The sequence below is a fragment of the Vombatus ursinus genome, unplaced genomic scaffold, assembly GCF_900497805.2.
Source record: "Vombatus ursinus unplaced genomic scaffold, bare-nosed wombat genome assembly UNPS02014779.1, whole genome shotgun sequence".
Classification (NCBI taxonomy): domain Eukaryota; kingdom Metazoa; phylum Chordata; class Mammalia; order Diprotodontia; family Vombatidae; genus Vombatus; species Vombatus ursinus.
Window position 1 is genome coordinate 35,793,180 of NW_020954557.1, and position 19,324 is coordinate 35,812,503.

Consider the following 19,324-nt stretch of genomic DNA (forward strand, 5'->3'; position numbering starts at 1 on the left):
TTCTATCCAAACCACTCTAAATTGCTTCAATCCTATTAAAAAACAGTTCAAGTTGCTCTAAACTGATACAGTTTGGTTCAAACTGGTCTACCATCCAAATTGATTACTTGGAAACAGAGGCAAGTATGTACTTAGGTAAATAGGTACCATTTTTTTTTCCTGGTGATAAAACTTTGGCATATTTTTATTCAACTCCTGCCTTTTACCAGCTTTAGGTGACTTATAGGCACTTAATTGCATACATACTTAAGTACATAAGTAATTAGATATTTAAATATTAGGTACATATGTACTTCGGGGACAGAGAAGCTTAGGAACTGAGGTACTGTAACTCATACAGGAATGGCCACCAGGATGGTTATACATTGCCCCTGTTCACACACTCATTATTCCTCTGGCCAAATTGGTTTAATTGCTCTTTCCCAGACATGACATTTTACCTTCTGCATCCATGCTTTTGCAAAGGCTGTACCTTATTCCTGGAATATTTTCCTTTCTCATCTCTACCTCTGGAAATCCATAGTTACCTTCCAGAATCAGTGGAAACATCATCTTACAAAAGGTCTTATCTTATTCCCTTGTTTGCTTGGCTCTTCCAAATTACTTTGTATTTATTCACCTATCTATATACATCTTGTTTTCCTCACCACCACTAGAACCCACCCAAGTAGAGATCACTGAGGGCAGAGATTGTTTTGGTTTTGTATCATAACCCAGAAGTAGCATAGTATCTGAAAAATAGTAGACACTCATTAAATGCTTTCCTAATTGAATTCCCAGTCAGGCTTTGGAGTTTGGGTAGACAAGTGGGAACTTAATATAATCAATACACATAATACACAGTTCTTAGTATGCAAAGTTCTAACTGAAAAGACTTGCTTTTTAAGCCTTCCTCACTTGCCCCTTCTTATCTTTCTAAATCTCTCACTTCTCTCTGTTCTATGATCTAGTGACATTCCTTGCTGTTCCTTACATATGACACTATCTCATGATGCACTTTCACTGGCTGTCCTTCAAAGCTGGAATGATCTCTCACTTCACCTCTGCTTTCTTTCTGACTTCCCAGCTTTACTAAAATTGAGTAAAATCCCACTTACTACAAGAAACCTTTCCCAGTCCCCCTTAATTTTAATACTTTTCCTTTGAGATTACCTCTAATTTATCCTCTCTATATCTTGTTTGTACATAGTTGTGTGCATGCTGTCTCCCTCATTAGAATGTGAACTCCTTGAGGGCAAGGGATGTTTTTGCCTTTTGTTTATATCCCTAGTGCTTAGCATAGTGTCTGACAAATAGTAAGAGCTTAATGAATGCTTGTTGATTTGGCATTTTCCAATATCATACTGCTGGTCATCTCCCATTGAAATGAAATGATAAAAATGGAAGAAATGAATACAAATACAACAAAATAAATTTAACAGGTTAGTTACTGAATAATGCTTAATGTTTTTCAAAGCATCCAATAAAAGATCCTCTATCATTCTTGTGACTATCTCACCCTAGCACGTGTAACAGTAAATTTACTTTTTTTTTTTAAATTATGTCCTGCAATGTTGCTACCAGTAGCAAGAGGTACGGCGGGGGGGGGGGGGGGGGGGGGCGGTTAAGAAGAGTCAAGGATGATTGAAGGAACTGCAACATCTATTTTGGTTCTTCTTCCTACTCCAGATGAGATACATTCTACCCAGAAGCCTTCTAAAGGCCCACTGACATTGGCAACTCGTATTACTGTCCAAGTCCCTAAAACAGCATAGAGATGAATTTCAATGGTATTGTGCTTTTGTTGTTGTTATTTGGTTGTTGTGTTTGTCCTTCATTCTCAAAGAGAACCATGACATTGGGGAGGCGATGTCATGACTTGCAAATGAATTGGATTTAAATGAGGGAGGGCTGTGAAAGGTCATCAGCATCATTTTCTCCTCCCAAGCCATCTGGGTCCACTAGCAAGATATAAATCAGGAAAACTGAAGATGGCCCCATGCAGTAGGAGACCTTGGCCTTTTAAAGCTAAGGTCTTTCCCAGTTCTCTCTTTGATTGACGAAACACCCATTAGGTGATTAAGGCTGGTTAAGAAATGAGCCAAGACTTGGCACCTTTTATCTAATAAAAAAAAAAAATTCAATCTGGGAGGGGAAGACCCTCAGGGTTTCTGGCCAAAATAGAAACGATTACTATTTTTTCACTCTGAGCCATCTGAGCCCAAACAAGCTCCAATCAGTGGAGCTTGGGCTGGGACCTATTGTTGGCCAATCAATGAGAGAAATGTATGGTGCCTATAGGGAACAAAGGACATAGATTTAGATCTGAAAGAAGAGGAAACGTTGAGGAGCCCCCCCCATCCTAAAGGAAGATATTTGTTGATAAAGAAGAAAATGGTAGAAGGGATTGTGCTTCATTGGAAAGAATGATTAAGTTGAAGGCAAGTACAACTCCAGTTCCTATCTCTCCTCTGACATTTTGCAAATTAGGGCAAACTACTTTAATTTCTCAATTTCTTTATCTGTAAAAAGGGAACAGTGATACCTCAGGGGTATTGTTAGGATAGAATAGGAACTGGACCTGCGATTGCATCTGCCTAAGTAACAACTAGAAAACTTCCTCCTCCTGTTGGGTTGGCACTTTCCCTACAATTTATCATCTTGAAGTGCTGTCTAGACTAAAGCTCTGAGAAGGTAAGTGACTGGCTCAAGGTTATACATCTAGTGTGTGACTTGAGCCAGACTTAACTGCAAGTCTCTTGGTATCCACTATGCCACATTGCTTCATTTGAGGAAAGTTCTTTGCATACTTTAAAATATACATGTGAATTGTAATTATTTGTATTGAGATTGTTATACATCTTTTTATTAAAAGATTAAAATAGGAGACAAAAATGAAAGAAGGAAAATAAAGATGCCCTCAAGTTTGGCATTGTTTTATAGTTCTTTGTTTATCATAAAGTTATTCAAGCTGTTTTATATTTCTGATTTTATATTTACTACTTGGGCAAGGAAGTGGCAAAGTAGATAGAGTGCCAGGCTTGAATTCAGGAAGATTCTTCTTCCTGAATTCAAATCTGGCCTCTGGCCTAGCTGTGTGAGCCTGGACAAGTCACTTAACCTTGTCTGCCTCAGTTTCCTCATCTGTAAAATGAGCTGGAGAAGGAAATAGCAAAGCACTCCACTATCTTTGCCAAGAAACCCCAAATGATGTCATGAAGAGTCAAACACAACTGAAAAATGACTGAACATGTATTACCCATTTTGGATTTCTGCCTAAATATTGGATTTTCAGTTGAATATTTCCTTAAGTACCCAGATTTTATTTTCCTTGTAGTTGGGAAATCTGGTACCCTTCTAAATAAGTAAAAAAAAATTCTTGAAAGAATTTCTGTTTCTCACTTTTGAGGGTGGTATACTTAAAGACAGCATAGAACATCAGAGCATGCTGGATTGGGAGTAAAGACATGGCTTCCAATTTTAGTTCTGTGACTTACCTTCCATAGAACCTTGGACAAGCTATTCAGCCTGTCTTGGCCTTGGTTTTCTCATCCATTAAATGAGGTGATGGGCCTAGACGTATTCTAAGATTTCTTTCAGGTCTGTCTATATTCTTTTTCTTTCTTGCTTTCCATGTATCGATCCTCTGCTTAGATTATTGACCTCCCTGACTTCCTTTAAGTTCCAACTAAAATCCCAGCCTTTATAGGAAGCAGTCCCTAATCCCTCTTAGTTCCAATGCTTTCCCTCTGTTAATGATTTCTTATTTAACCTTCAGATAGCTTGTTTGTATATATTTGGATGTTGTCTCCCCCATTAGATTGTGAGCTCCTTGAGGACAAGGACAATGCTTATTAAATAAATTAATGTCCTCCATCGTAACCTCTTTTATTTTTTGGAGTATGCCTCTTCTGTACTTTTCTAGCATTCGAATAGTTTTTCCATCACTCTTATTGCTGGACAAGGTTTATTGAGCATTCTCCATAGACGTCCTTCTTTACAATTCACCCCACATAGTTTCGAAATCCCAAATTCATCATCGAATTTCTTTTGCCAACTATTTTTTCACTTTTGAAATAAACTCAAATATTAATACTAGAAAATGGCCACAAGGTGGTGCCATAAGTACAGAGAGTATCACGATATCATTTCAGAGCATGGTTGATATTTCTTAATATGAGGCAGATCCATTAATGACTTCTTCCCGAAAAGAAATAGAAATATAGCACTTCTATATAGGTGTGTGTGTGTGTGTGTATCACCTTCCTCCTGTTTGCCAGAAAAATGAATAGTGCTAGAATGATATGATTTCAAATTAAGATATCAATGAAAAGTTATAGGTGAACTTAGCCGATATTAAGTTGTATTTGATTGATTCATGGATAGATGAAGATTTCATATAGAATCATAGATTTAGAATTAAATAGGAATCTAACATCTTTATTTTGCTGATGAAAAAACTGAGGCCCAGAAAGAATATGTCACTTACTCAAGGTCATTGGGCAGCTAGGTGGCACAGTGAATAAATTGCCAGGCCTGGAGTCAGTAAGACTCATCTTCTTGAGTTCAAATCCAGCCTCAGACACTTACTAGCTGTATGACCTTAGACAAGTCACTTAACTCTCTTTGCCTCGGTTTCCTCATCTATAAAATGAGCCATAGAAGGAAATGGCAAACCGCTCCAGCATCTCTGCCTAAATGGGATCACAAAGAGTCAGACACAACTGAAAAAAAAAAAAAAAAACAACTGAATGACAGCCAAGGTCAGTTGGTAACTAGAGACAGGGTTAAGTAGCATGTCCACAATTTGAGCCCAGGTCTTCTCACACCAAATCCAGTATTCTTTCCACTGTGCAATGCTGCCTTAAAAGAAGAACAAGATACTTTAATTCATCTTTAAAGTTTGAAGGGACCTAATGGTCATCTAGTCCAACCTTTTCTTGTTATAGAGGAGGAAAGTGAGACTCATCGAGGTTAAGTGATTTTCCCAAAGCTACACAGGTAGTACAGGTCTAAGCCAGGTCCCAAACTAAGATTTCCTGTTTTCATATCTGGGATTCCCCCCTCCCCCCACCCTACCCTCAACCGTACTGTTTCAATAAACCAATAATTTTAAATGTTGATTTCTTTCTCCATCCCTATCATGTGTAATGAATGTTTTATTCATGTAGCCAAACAATACTACTTTGGAAGAATGTCGTTGACTGTGTTATAAAATAATTGATAAAGTATGATTAAAACCCATTCATTTTCCTCAACAACTTGACTTTTGCACACTTACGGTCAGAATTCCTGAAATAATCAAATTTTATTCTAGTAATCTCTAGTAATGACTTTCGTTGCACACAGGATGAACTTTGGTGAAATGGTTCAGTCTTCTTAGAGAAATAAACCTAGGTTCTTTTGTAATTCTATTCTAGGTAAATTTTTCCCTCCTTTGCTTTAAGGAAGAAACTGGTATTGTTGTGGTAATAATAATGCAGAAAGAACATGTTTTTATGTTTTAAAAAGACGTTTGTTTTAGTTTTCGTTAAGCATCTGCTTTGGGAGTTTTCCTGAAGAATTTGCTATGCTTTTTAACTGTGAAGTCACTCCTATAAATGTAATCTCTCTGTGGATATGGAACACTATCTCCAGTCAAAAAACCTAATTTCAAATCCCACTTCTAATATTGTGTGACCTTGGACAACATAATATTCCTATTATATTGGTCACTATATATAATATTCCTATTATATCGGTCACTATAATATTTCTGGGCCTCAATTTCCCCATCTTGATTTCAGGCAACTATTTTACAACTTACAGTCTTGGAGCATTGCCTGGAGCACTGAGAAGTTAAGTTATTGTCCAGAATCACACAGCCTGTGTGTATCAAAGGCTGAACCCAAGCCTTCTGAGAGCAGCTCTCTATCTATTAAGTTAGCGTGCCTCAGAAAAGTGACAGTCTTTATTATTTAAAGAGAGGGAAATAGCAGGAGAGGAGCAAAGGAGGAATATACACTGAATTGCCCAGGTTTTTCCCTTAATTCTAGTATGTCTATGGGTACTTTGAGAAATAATTCTGCAGGGGTAGTTCCAGTCTCAACTATTTGTTCTGTATAGTTTGTAGGGCCACTTATGGTCTCTAGGCCACAGGTTCCCCATCCCTGGATGGCTTCATTGTGGCATTGCCTGGGTTGATGGTGAGAAAACCTTATTTGAAGTATACCTAATGAACCCTTGTCCTGCAGAGAGGATCCATGTATTCCACAGGATGCCTCTATCTGCAAACAAATTCTCTTACTCTAAGAAGAATGCTTCTTTTCCCCTGAATGTTGTCTTAAACTGTCCAATACAATTAATACAATGAACAAAGTATAGCGATAGCTTTTAGAGTAGAGAGACCCTTTATCTTTTTCTGAGTTGGTTCCTATGACCTGCTGGTACAGGGATTATAATTTCTGCACCCACATTAGTATCTGTGCTCTGACTATTCCTTCTGTCTCCTTTGCTAGATTTGCATTGATGTCATGCCCACAAAAGTGACAAAAGTAATTTTCATTAAGTGCATGTCTGAATCTGTTATTCTCCTACTCAAGGAAGTGGATGCCTACTATCCATAGGATGAAATAGAAATGAAATAAGAACTCCTCTGTTTTCTTTCTGGCATCATCTGTTGCCTGTGGGATGTCCTGTAGACATCTGAAACTCAACATGTCCAAAACAAACCTCATTATCTTTCTCCCCCAAACCAGCCTCTCACAAACTTCCTTACAATTGTGAAAGGCACCCAGTTTGGCAACTTCTCTGTCATCATCAACTATTTGCCATCATTCTTCCCACATGCACAGTCAGTTGCCAAATTTTGTTGTCTCTGTATCCACAACATTTCTTATAAAAATCCCCTCTTTGCACTCATACAACCACCATCCTAGTTCAAGCACTTACCGCCTTCTCATCTGGACTATTGTACAGCCTCCTAATTGGCTCCACTGCCTCAGATCTCACCCCACTCCATTCCATCTTCCACCCAGCTGACAAAATGATTTTCATTAAGTGCATGTCTGAATCGGTCACTTCCCTACTCAATAAGGTGGATCCCTGCTATCCATGGGATGAAATATGAACTCCTCTATCTGGAGTTTAAAACTCTTGACAACCTGGCCCCTTTCTATCCTTTCAGTCTTCTTCCATATTTACTCCCTTCCATATCTTCTTTAGTTCATTCATAATGGCCTCTCACATGAGGTTCCACTTCTGGTCTCTATGCCTTTGCATTGCCTGTCCCTCATTTCTGGAATCTTTTTTCTCCTAGTCCTGCCCCTTAGAGTCACTGGCTCCCTTCAAAATTCATCTCTAGTATCACCTTGAACAGGAGCCCTTCCTGGTTTCCCTCGCTGCTGATGCCTTCCTTTCAAAGGTTACCTTTCATCTACTCTGTATGCATATTTATATACACATATGTATACATATACATACACACATATGTACGTGCATTTTTTTTTGTCTCTAACTCAATTAGGTCCCTTAAAGGCAGGGAGGAATTTTGCTTTTCTCTGTATCCCTAGCTTTAGCACAATGACTGGCATATAAGAGGTATTTAACAAAAAAATTCTTACTGGTGGGTTGATTGATTGATTAATGTTCCTTCTACAAAGTTTTATTAAAATTAGTTCAGTCCCAGTATGGTCAGTTTATTTAATGGGCATCTCTAGGAATCCTCCTACGTAAGATGTAAATTTTCCCCAATTTAAAACCAAGGGCCAGGGGTACACACGGCAGTAGTTTTATTTTCTTATACGCATATACCCATGGACATTCAGAACTAGTTCCCACTTTATTTGGACATTGGATTGGTAAATTTCATTGACTTGATAGTATATGGATTACTAGGGTTTTGTTATCAGAAGAGTATGTGGACCCAGCAGAGAGGAAAGGGGTCAGGAAGAATTCTTATTCCCCAAACTATTTTGGCTTCCCTAGGGACCTGGAAGTTGAGTTGAGCTAACACCAAGTTGGTACAGACCAATGTCAATTCATAGGTACCCGTGATTAGAGTTAGGAAGCTTAGAAACATCTAATGCAATCCCCTCAATTTACAGATGAGGAAATGAAAGCCAAGAGAGATGGAAATGGTTTGTCCTTTCTTGAACAAGTAGTAGACTGAAGAGCCAGCATTTGAACCTAGGTCTAGTGACTCTAAAAACAATTCTTTTTTTCCACTATATCCCATTGCTTTCCCACCATTCTGTTCTACCTTCCACAGTCAAGAAATATTTAACTTTACTATCACAGCTTCCTGTAAGCAGAAACTCTTAAAAACAAAAGATCCAAATGGCATTGAAAAAAAAAGAATAAAGACAATTGCTTATTTGCTGTTTACATTAAAAAAATTATGTTGTGGGACTTTTTTTTCTTCTATTTTTGTTTTTGGGAGGAGGAAATAGAAAACACACAGAAAGTAATATTTTATGCTTTATTAAAAATATGGACTTTAAATATATCCCAGGTCTAAAGGAATACCAGAAATTTAATTATAATTAATTATACCAGTTTTTCAAACTTTCAAAATTAAACAAGATACTGAACCTCATTTTTAAGTATTAAAACTTACCTAGAGACAGTTAGCATGAGTATCTGAGTGGTGAGTGATTTGAATCTCTGAAGGCAGACTTCAGAGACTCTATGTCTTAGTTTGAAAAGAGAACTCAGCAGGCAGAATATTATTACAGGGAGAAAAGGCTGTCGATGATTGTAGGCTGAGTGGAAATTTTGGTGCAGTGAGTTCAGTTCCTAGATGTGGAATTTATACATCACATTATCATGGCCAGATTTTTTTTTTACCTTCACCTACATGTTCAATATTTAAAATTCATATCAAAGCATCCCAGTCTAGGAACTGCCATTGGTGCAGGAAGTTCTTGATCCACTTAGGACATCCCCAGAGGTGGGCATTGAATCCATGGTAGGTATGACGTTGGCTTTCAGGCACTTGCTAGATCTCAGAACTCAGTTTTTGGTGCTTCTTTTGTTCTTATCTTATCCCTCATTGCATCTGGCGGTTAGAACAATGCAGTAGGCTATCATGATGCTGATTGTGCCAGGTCATCATACTAAGCCATTGCATGTATGTATATGTACACATATATTTATATATGTGTATTATGTGTGTATATATGTGCATATGTATTATATATGTGTGCTTTGTAGAGGTGTAAATATATATAAATATATATATATATATATCACTATGGTGTTAATATATTGCACAGTCTCCTAAATTTATCTAATACATGTATTAGATAAATGCATACATTATACGTGTAATCCATGTATTATATAGATAGATAGCTAGACAAACTTATATTAATATCATAGTGTTTAACTATGATTAACCTCACTTCATTCCAGGCATCTTGGACTGTATAGAACTCAGACACACCCACCCACCCACACACACCCACACACACCCACACACACACACACACACACAAACACACACACACACAAACACACACACACCTAGATGGATGGTTTACCCCCATATGAAAACTCATTTATTTATTTATTTATTTATTGGTTTTTTTGGTTTTTTGTTTTTGACTAGGCAATGGGGTTAAGTGACTTGCCCAGGGTCACACAGCTAGTAAGTGTTGTGTGTCTGAGGGCAGATCTGAACTCAGGTCCTCCTGAATCCAGGGTCGGTGCTCTATCTACTGCGCCACCTAGCTGCCCCGAAACTCATTTATCAATATGATATTTATTATGTATTCACTAAGTACGAGGTACTGTGCTGGCTAATGTCAGTGCTGTAGGTATATCCTGAGGGGCAATGGAGGAGGATGCCAGGTCCTGAGAGAAAGTTGGTCATGTTTGAAGGCCTTATTAACACTTTTAGACCATAATTAGCACCATTCAGGGACTAAAGCAGCAATTGGCTATTGATGCATTGGCCTGCAAAAGTTAATATAGCCTCTTCCACGGCTCTATGCGCCACTTCCCTCCCCTGGAACATTTTATACCCTATAAAACTGGTTCAGCTGCCCATGATAATTGCCTGTACTAGATATTGTGCAGGTCAAACCTGCCCCTTGCCTTAAGATTTGATGCTCTGAAAGAGAAAGTATAGGGACACCTTATACATATGTGACACAGAATGATGATGCAATGGCTCTCACAGAGCTAAGTGATTATTTCATAGCCAGCATCACAGTTGGTCAGATTGTTGTGCCAAATGAAACCAAGATTGTGAATTTAAAGCCCCCCAATTGGTTAGTTGGTTTTATTTAGTTCTCTAGCCAATATTTGAACTCTCAATTCAGTCAACCATTTTACAGACCTGTATACTGGGAAAAAGAAAAACTGAATAAAAGAGTTTATAAAGATGAATATTAAAGGATTGATTCTAATCTCAGAGTGAGGTCTTTCATGGCATGCCCAAGGGATCTTTCTTTAATAAAACATTTCAAACAGGACAGACATAGTAGATTGGATAAAGTCATAGGAAGTATATTTATTATGTCTGAGGCTACCACAAAGCAGCAAGGGACAGCTGACATATTATTGGATGGCAGCATTGGTATCCAGAAAAACTTGATGGCTAGAATGATGGGTCAAAAGGGATAAGATAGAAGTTGTTAGGAAATAATCATAGAGTCCCACACTTAGTTTAAAAACATCAGTTGCATAAATATGGGATGGGAGAGATGTGGCTTGACAATCATTTATGTGAAGGGACCTGGAAGCGTGAAGCAGCTGCTAAAAAGCTACTTCAGTCATAAGCCACATTCATGTGCATGTGCAAGGTCAAGGGAGGTGACAGTCACACTGTTTGTAGGCTGTTCATACTATGACTGGAATTCTGTGTGTAGCTTGGGGTGGCACACTTTAGAAAGGACGTGGAAAAGCAGGAGTACTTCCAAGGAAGATGACGAGGTTGGTTAGAAGTTGCACGAGGAGCAGGTGATGAGACTTGGAATGTTCAGAATGCTCCGCTTGGTACGAGAGAACTAGGGGGGATGTGGGCATGGCTCCCTTCAAATATTTGAAAAGTTTCCACATAGCAGTGCGTATAGACTTATTCTCCGTTGGTCCAGAGGGCGGGATGAGGACAAATGATTGAGTAGAAGCTAGCAGCAAGGTTTCAGCTCAGTATAAGGAAGATCTTCTTAATAGTTAGAGCTGTTCAACCACCAAGTGTATTCTCTTACAAAGAGTTGAATTTACCATCCCCTGGAAATGTCCAGAGGGCAGCTAGATGGCTCAGTAGATAGAGTGCTGGGCCTGGACTCAGGAAGATTCTTCTTTCTGAATTCAAATTTGTCCTCAGACACTTAGTAGCTGTTATGACTTTGGGCAAATCTCTTAACCCTGTTTGCCTCAGTTTCCTCACCTGTAATGAGTTGGAGAGAGAAATGTCAAACCACTCCAGTGTCTTTGCCAAGGAAACCCCAAATGGAGTCACAAAGAGTTGGGCGTGTGCGAACAACCACACGCTCTGGAAGTGTCCAGAGACGCCTGTTGTGGGGGGACTGTGGAGGGAATTCCTGAATGGGATGGGAATCTAGATCATAGCCTGTGCTTTGAAATACAAGTCCTTCAGAAACATAATATGAAGCCAGTACTCCTCTCATAGTGAGTCAGTAGCACTTGATTATTAGATATTTCTATACTGGTACAAACTTTTTTTATTTGTGGTGCTCTGAACTACCACATCACTTGCATTTCCCTCATGGAATTTAGAGCCTGATGTGTATTACAGTTATTTTGTCTTCATGTCTTATCCTTTCTACTATATTGTAAGCTCCTTTAGAACAGGGACTATCTTGTTCCTGCTTGTATCCCTTCCACCTTCTTCAATGCTTGACATCTATCTTTTGCAGTTATTTGTTGAATCAAATTGAAATCAAATGGTTTTCTGTCATGGTGATTGTTTGGAATCATTAAAGGATCTTTGAAAACTGAGTTATCACTCAGAGGTCAATGGGAAGGCTATTGTCTTTGTGAGTACTAGAAGTCCTAGAGTGAACAATGGACTGAACACGTGGTGAAGGTGAAGCATAGCTGATGGACAGTCTATGTGCTCCACCATTTCACTGAAGATGCCAAGAAACAAAGGATGAGGACCTCCACCGTGTTAGGTGCACCCCCGTAGGCAACGTGGAGGAGGACATGGACAGCAGTTGTACAGGATGGGCAGGCATGGATGGGTTTCATTCTGCATCATTGGACAGAAGAACCACATCAATGAAACTGCAGCTCAATTTGAATATTTCATTTATGGTACTTGGGGTATTGAGCTTTGATTTTTTCCAAGATCTATGACTTTACCGGCATGAATGTTCCTTCCACCACCTGGCACAGGAGGTGGTTTAATGAGTTGTTTTGTCCAGAACAATCCATCACCTGGAGGCCAACCTTTCGGTCATAAGCCTTTTTTCATTTAACCAGGTGGGTTTCAGACAGTGATCTGTGGCCAGGCTTATTTTCAAAGACATTACAGCTTGGCAGGATCCGCCAGAGCTGGCATGTAGCTTTAGAGGTCCTTCCATGCTATGATGAGAACGTGAGTAGTGTAACCTCACAATTAGTATAGTAAGAGGAGCTACCTAGGATCTTGGATTTAAAGCTGGAAGGGAACTTATAGGCTACCATCTCCAACTCCTTCTTTTTACAGGAGAGGAAATTAGGGTCCAGAGAAGTTGCATCTTTCTTGAGATCTCACAGGTCAGTCGGTCGACAAGTATTTATTAATGCCTACTATGTGCTAGATGTGATGCTAAGCAAGGAGGAGAAGTCCCTGCCCTCACAATCTAATGAAGGAGACAACATACAAGCAATTCTATATAAACAAAATACACACAGGAAAAATTGGAGATAATCTCAGAAGGAAGGCATTAGTTTTGAAGGGGACTAAAGAAGGTTTCTTGAGTGGCAGCTGGCTGGTACAATTGATAGAATGATGGGCCTGGAATCAGGAGGACCTACAGACACTTAGTAGCTGCATGACAGGTGAGTCACTTAACCTCTGTCTGCCTCAGTTTCCTCATCTGTAAAATGGAAATAATAGTATCCCCTACCTCCCAGGGTTGTTGTGAGGATCAAATGAGATAACATTTGTAAAGCACTTAGCACTATGCCTGGCACATAATAGGTAACTTAATAAATACATATTTCCTTCCTTTCTAATTTCTGGCCAAACAGAATTTTATCTGAGACTTGAATTATGGTAAGGAAGTCTGGAAGTGGAGATAAAGGGGGAGAGAATCCAGCCATGGGGGATGATCAGTGAAAATGCACAATTAGGAGATGGAGTGTCTTATGTATTGTCTATATAATAAGACAGTAAGGTAGTAAGTTACAGGGAAGAATCAAACTTAGGTCTCTGACTGCAAGAATTAGTGTCCTCTTTACACCATCACTTGTACTCGGCCAACCTTGTTCACCAATGTACCTCCTCTTTGGCTGTTGAACCCAAGAAAAGGGCCAAGAGCAGAAATGATAGATGTTCCAAGTTAAAAAAAAATAATCCATGGATCTTTAAATGGTAGGAATGAAGAGCATTTAGTGTCAGGTCCTCCAGAGAGGCACTCTCTCTGCCTTTTTCCTTGTTCACTGTGCAGTGAACAATTTAGTGCTAAACAATTTAGTGTTAAACTAAGTTGTTTTATGTTGGTGGTAGTGGTGATGAATGGGGTCCTTCATTCTATAACCACTGTGCTGAGGTTCTTATGTCATGCTGTTTTTCCACAAGATTCCATGTGGTGATTTCTTGGAATTTTAACCCTTACCTCCCAGCGACATTAAAACAATTTCTAAAATTATGTTGCAAGTATTCTTAATAGAAAGGTATTATATATAGCCAGTATGGTTGTTACTGTTATTTAGACAAATGTGTTGTTTTGTCTGACTTTGAGATGTATTTTTCTAGATGAATTGACTACCAGTGATCAAGGCATATACTAGTCTCTGTGAGCACTTGAGGAAAGAAAAACAATACATTCGCATAGTCCAGTTAAACATACAAATGGTCATCCTGGCCATTGAAATTCTTCCTCAGGTCTAAAATTCTGACATGTGAAGGTTAAATTATGGATATTTTATTTTCAGGAAACTATGGAAGGAAAGTGACGTGATGCTATATATTGTGTTTTCTCTTAAAGATTTACTTTTTTTTTTATAAGCTATTCTTGAGGAGGACATAAGGCTTTCCTTTGGGTGAACAGGAAGTCACAATTAGGACAAGGAAATTGAGGCTTAGCTCAGACTACTGAAATTTAAAAAAGCCTACTTCTGGCCCTTGCCAATCTTATGTCCATCATTCCTGTGCCTTATCCTCTACCTGTACCTGTAGCATGACTGTTCTCAAGCCCTTGCCTTGGTCCCAGGTTACTGTCATCCCCATTACTCCCCTCTTTCAGGGTCAAGTGCCCCACCATGACTACGACCTCCATTACAACTGCCCCCTACACACACACACACACACACACACACACACACACACACACACACATTTTTCCTCTCAGAATATGGGGGATTGGGAATTGTTGGCTTTGCTATGGTAGAATAGACTGGACACTTTGGGAACCATGTCACCTTAGTTGTGCAATCAAACCCATCTTCACGTACCTTGATTGAAAACTACTCATGATACAATGAAAGTGAAAGCCAGCAAGTGACGGCTATAAGATCCAAGGCATTCTTACAATTGTTTCTCTAGTCTTGCCTCATTCTATTCTCCCCATCTTGGTAATAGTGTCACCAGAAGCCACTGCCTCTCTTCCTTCTCTCACAAATGGTAACACTGGCGCTTCTTCATGAATTGACATTGCAGATGCAGCTAATGCTTGTTGTCATTTAATAAATTACACGAGACCATTTGTAGTGTTACACATCACATAATAAATTTTCAAAGAGAGTAGCATTTTAAAATGTGTTCATTCATCATTTATGAAAATAAGCATTTTAATGGTAGAAGCTGAGACCAGTTCTAATTCAGATTATTTGGGAGGGTATAAGAGATTCCATCACGGGTCAGATCTATAACCAGCAAGTAGTCAACCAAGAACCCTGAGAAGTTTTGGTGAGATGGTATCTTCAGAGATTAGTTAGATACCTCAAATATCTGTAAGAATCTGTTGTAACATTTTCATCTACGAGTTTATTAAAGTCTCTTTTAAACTCATTTGCATCCTTTTTATTATTAGCTCTGTTTTATTCACTTATAGGTATTCCATTTTTCTTTATCATACACAGCACTTAACTTTTTTTTCCTTCCTAAATTGATTCAGTTATGTGTAGGGCTGCTAATGCCCAGGTATTGTGCTTTAGTACTGATTCTTTTGCATCTTCTTGTCCTTCTCCAAGCATTGCTACCATTCCTCAGAGCTTATTGATTTTTACATTTCTATTCCCTCCTGCTATACTTTCTTACTTCTTCATAGGGATGTTCTCCTTTCTATTTTTATGCCCTATGACTTTATATTATTCTATTCATCCCTAATGGCTTCCTGCATTGCTTATTGTCCCCTGGTTTTTGGCATTACCATTCCTCTGTTCTTGCATGATTTCACTGCCACCTTCCCTTTCCTTATGACAACAACCCTCAACCTACTACTTTCTACCTAACCTAGAAAGGTGATGCTACTCTCAAAAGATCTCTCCAAGCAAATACACACCTATTCAAATACAGATTCTCAACTCATAGGTCAATGAGACTTTTTTTTAAACAAAGGTTTCTATAATCCCTGTGGGCTTCTTAATCAAATATTTCTTTTCCATGTTAAACTCTTAATTCTTCTCTAGAGAGTATTGTTGTCATTAGCAACAGCAACATTAGTATCATTGTCATCCTCATAAGCTCATCTGATAGGTTCCTCTCTTCCTAGAAACTTTCAACTCAATACCAACATAGGCCATCATAAATAACATATAACTAAACAAATGCCGAATTAGACCAAGACTACATCAATGTTAGAGGAAAAGTGGCATGAAATCATTGGATTCAAGGTTATCCTAATTGCAGAATTAGTTCTAGTTAACATTCATAACTAAAATTGGAAGTGGAGGGGAAGGAGATTGGGAAGCCTACTACAGCCACAAATTAGCTGGATACCATGCTATATCCTTCCCTTTCTGAGGGTCAACCATGATGTCGTAAAGGAAGACCTGCATTTAAATCCCAGGTCTGACAAAGACTGATTTTGTTAGCCATTTTTATAAGCTGAATGAACCTCAGTTTCTTTATCTGTATAATGGGGAGACTACCAACTATAGAAAATGATTGCAAAAGGAATTGTTTGTTGACATGAATGTGCAGTATAAACATGCGTTATTATTAGGACCATTGCCAATGGCTCTGGACTAAGATCCATGGTTGTCTCAGTCTGTACCATTCAGAATCTATACTCTCCAACCCTGTCACAGCCCTAGAGGTTGATTATAACCCTCTTTTAAACTGCCAATTGAGAAAGAGAGAGAGAGATAATCTACTATGTGCAGAGCACTATGTTTGGCACCGGGGAAGGTACAAAAACTGTCTAGGTAAAACATGATTTCTTGCTTTTCTGGACCATGCTGCTAATAGCTGCAAAGTGAATGGAAGAAGAGTGATAGAAACATGAGCAAAGAGTATGGTTCTTTCATTCCCTCTGTGAGGGGATGATCCCCTCTGTGTACGAGAGACACACAGTCTCTCAGCTAGGGTCTTTGACTTATAGGCAGTCAGTTTTACTGACTGAGATCAAAAGTGCTCCTGATCTCTAGCACGCTGAAAACGAGCTGTGATGTGTTTATCTCTATATGGACTTTTTAGGCCAACTGATAACACAAGTATACTGCACTAAATTATAGATGTTGCTAGAGTTTTACAATATACACTGATTTTGAGGACTTCCCCTAAATAGAAAGGGCTTACTGTATATTAGATCTTGAATGGATAAACCCATTGAGAATGCAGGACACATGCTGTTCTCCAAATAAACCCTTCTTGTGTTTCTTGGAAATATTAGTTGATAAAGCCTCATTCCTATAGCTTTGTGATTGTTTGATTATAAAACTCATACTATTTTTGGGAGTATGTGTGTATGTGTGTTTGGGGGTGGGGGAAGGTAGGTGCACATGCAATGAAACTAATGATCTCAATAAGGTTTTTGGTCATTTCTACTGCAACTTTCTGGGGGTGGGGTACATCTATCTTGTGTTTTTATAAAGAGTACTAGCTGCCTCATGCATTTATAGTTTAGTAAAGAAAGAGAAAATGCTCTGAAAAGTAAAGGTGTGAATTATTGCCGAGTGTGTGTGTGGGGCAGATCTGTGCATTGGGTGAGCAATGGGATTTTTTTTTCTTTAATCTATCTGCACATTCCTTTCTTGCATGTATGTTATCCTGTGCCACAGAATGCACTGAAACCTTTTGTATGCAAGAACTTAGTTTGCTGGGAAAAGACAATGTATTGACCCATGTTTACATTGCCGTATACTTATAAAATTATCATTATTTATTTTAAAGAAAAGCACTTAGTAAAAACGTGCACAAGGTACTCTTTAATGGATATCTATGGCCAAATCTATGGATTTCTTTCCATTATCATAAATGTAAATGCCTCTGCTGCTTTCATTTGTCTGTACAGAAGGCTCAGTAACCTGCAGCTTTTTTGATTTTTTTTTACAGCCTTTACAATCATAAGTCCTTCTAATCTCGACTACTGATTTCTTCTCTGTCTCCTGCTCATTGTTGAAAAGGCAGAGCTATTTTTAACATTCGCACACTTTAGCTGGAGGATCCTTCCTTGGGGGGTGGAGGGGGAGTGGGAGAAGGTGTTTGGAGCCTTTCACAATCATCTCCTTTTGATGGTTTGCCTGAATGTGATCACCGTAGCTGATTTCATGCATTGATAATGGAGGCATAGGTTGCCGGCTTCTCTGCATAAATCCACCTCAGACTTGTAGCTTGACAGTGCTCCCGCCTTTCAGTACACATGAAGATATAGGACCGAAATTGCTTTGCTTTCTTTACAAATGACTCAGAGTGTGCTTGTCCTTCCCTAAAATGTTGCCAGCGTGTAAAGGATTTTCAATGAGCGATGCAATAAGCCTGTGTCTGGGAAGGTTTGAAGCTGCATTGATATAACATTGCACTGTCACAGATGATCAGGGCTGGAGCCAAAGCTCTGTAGCAAGGACTGGGCATCAGACTGGTCACATACTGGAAGTTTGGTTTATCCAACTTGATTGCTATTTAAGCTGGTGAAGGGGTGCTGCCATAATGTGGAGTGGACTTCCTAGTAGAGGTGAGCATTTTTATTTTTATTATTGTTAAACTTGGATGACTCGCCCTTAGATGTCTGTCTGAGATGTTTTTCTATGCCTTGTTAATTCTGTAGGGTCATCATTTGTGTTTACTATGCTGCACGGATGGAGAAGAAAGGGAAAAGTGAATCCCTGAATATGTGATTTTTTGGATTTTATTTAAAAGTAACTCCTTGACTGTATGGGCTAAGCTTTTCTTTTCCTTCACTGCTAGCTATTTGCAGAGGATATCTTACCAATAGGTGACTTCCTTTGCATTTTAAACATTTTCAAACAAGTCACTGATATTATGTGATTTGCCGTCATTATAGAAAGCAAGTAATTAGCAGGATGATTATGTGCTCCAGGTATATAAAAAGGCTATAGACTGAATGCAATCAGTAGTATCTTTGACGTGAAAAATATAGAGGGAACCTGTGTTAATCACAAGCTAAGAAAGTAAATGAAATGGATTACATACTGGAGTTATCATCTTGTTAAGCTTGACATTATTAATAATTAAAAGTTATGACCTGTTATGCACTGGGCAACCTCTAGTAATTTATTTCCAGTGATGGTTTTCTTTATGAGAGAGGCATAGAACTACAAGCATTTCTGCCTAAGCAGACTTTAATTAAATGTGACATTTTAAGTGCATCAAGTTTTATTTTCTTTAATGTAAATATGGTGCTGACATTAGCCTGGGAAGTTGCATTACTAAATCATCATACTTTAGAAAGGCCCAACTTAATGTTGCATAATGTACTGGTACCTATTAAAAAAGAGTTTTACCTTCAGCTGAAAACCCCTTAGATGATGGTGAACTGAAAGTTGGCCTCTGCCTCTAAGTGTTGCGGACCTCCTGCTTTATGTCTGTTAAATCTAGTCTAATTTTTATGTGCTTAGGAAATATTTGAAAGGAAGAGAAGGGTGTTGACAATTATTGTGGCATGTTCACAATTGTATTATGTTATTAAGTGTCTGTTTAAAATGGAGAGATTGTAGGGAAAAAATCTTTTTTTATTTGATTGGAAACTAGCATATTTCTTGGGTTTTTTTTTCTTTTTTTTCCTGC

General features: G+C 38.6%; 1 protein-coding gene across 1 annotated transcript in view; it reads left to right on the forward strand.

Moving 5' to 3' along the window:
* Nucleotides 1-19,324, forward strand: part of ZNF385B (zinc finger protein 385B) — a 491,057-nt gene that overhangs the window by 133,619 nt on the left and 338,114 nt on the right. The gene's annotated exons all lie outside the window — the stretch shown is intronic.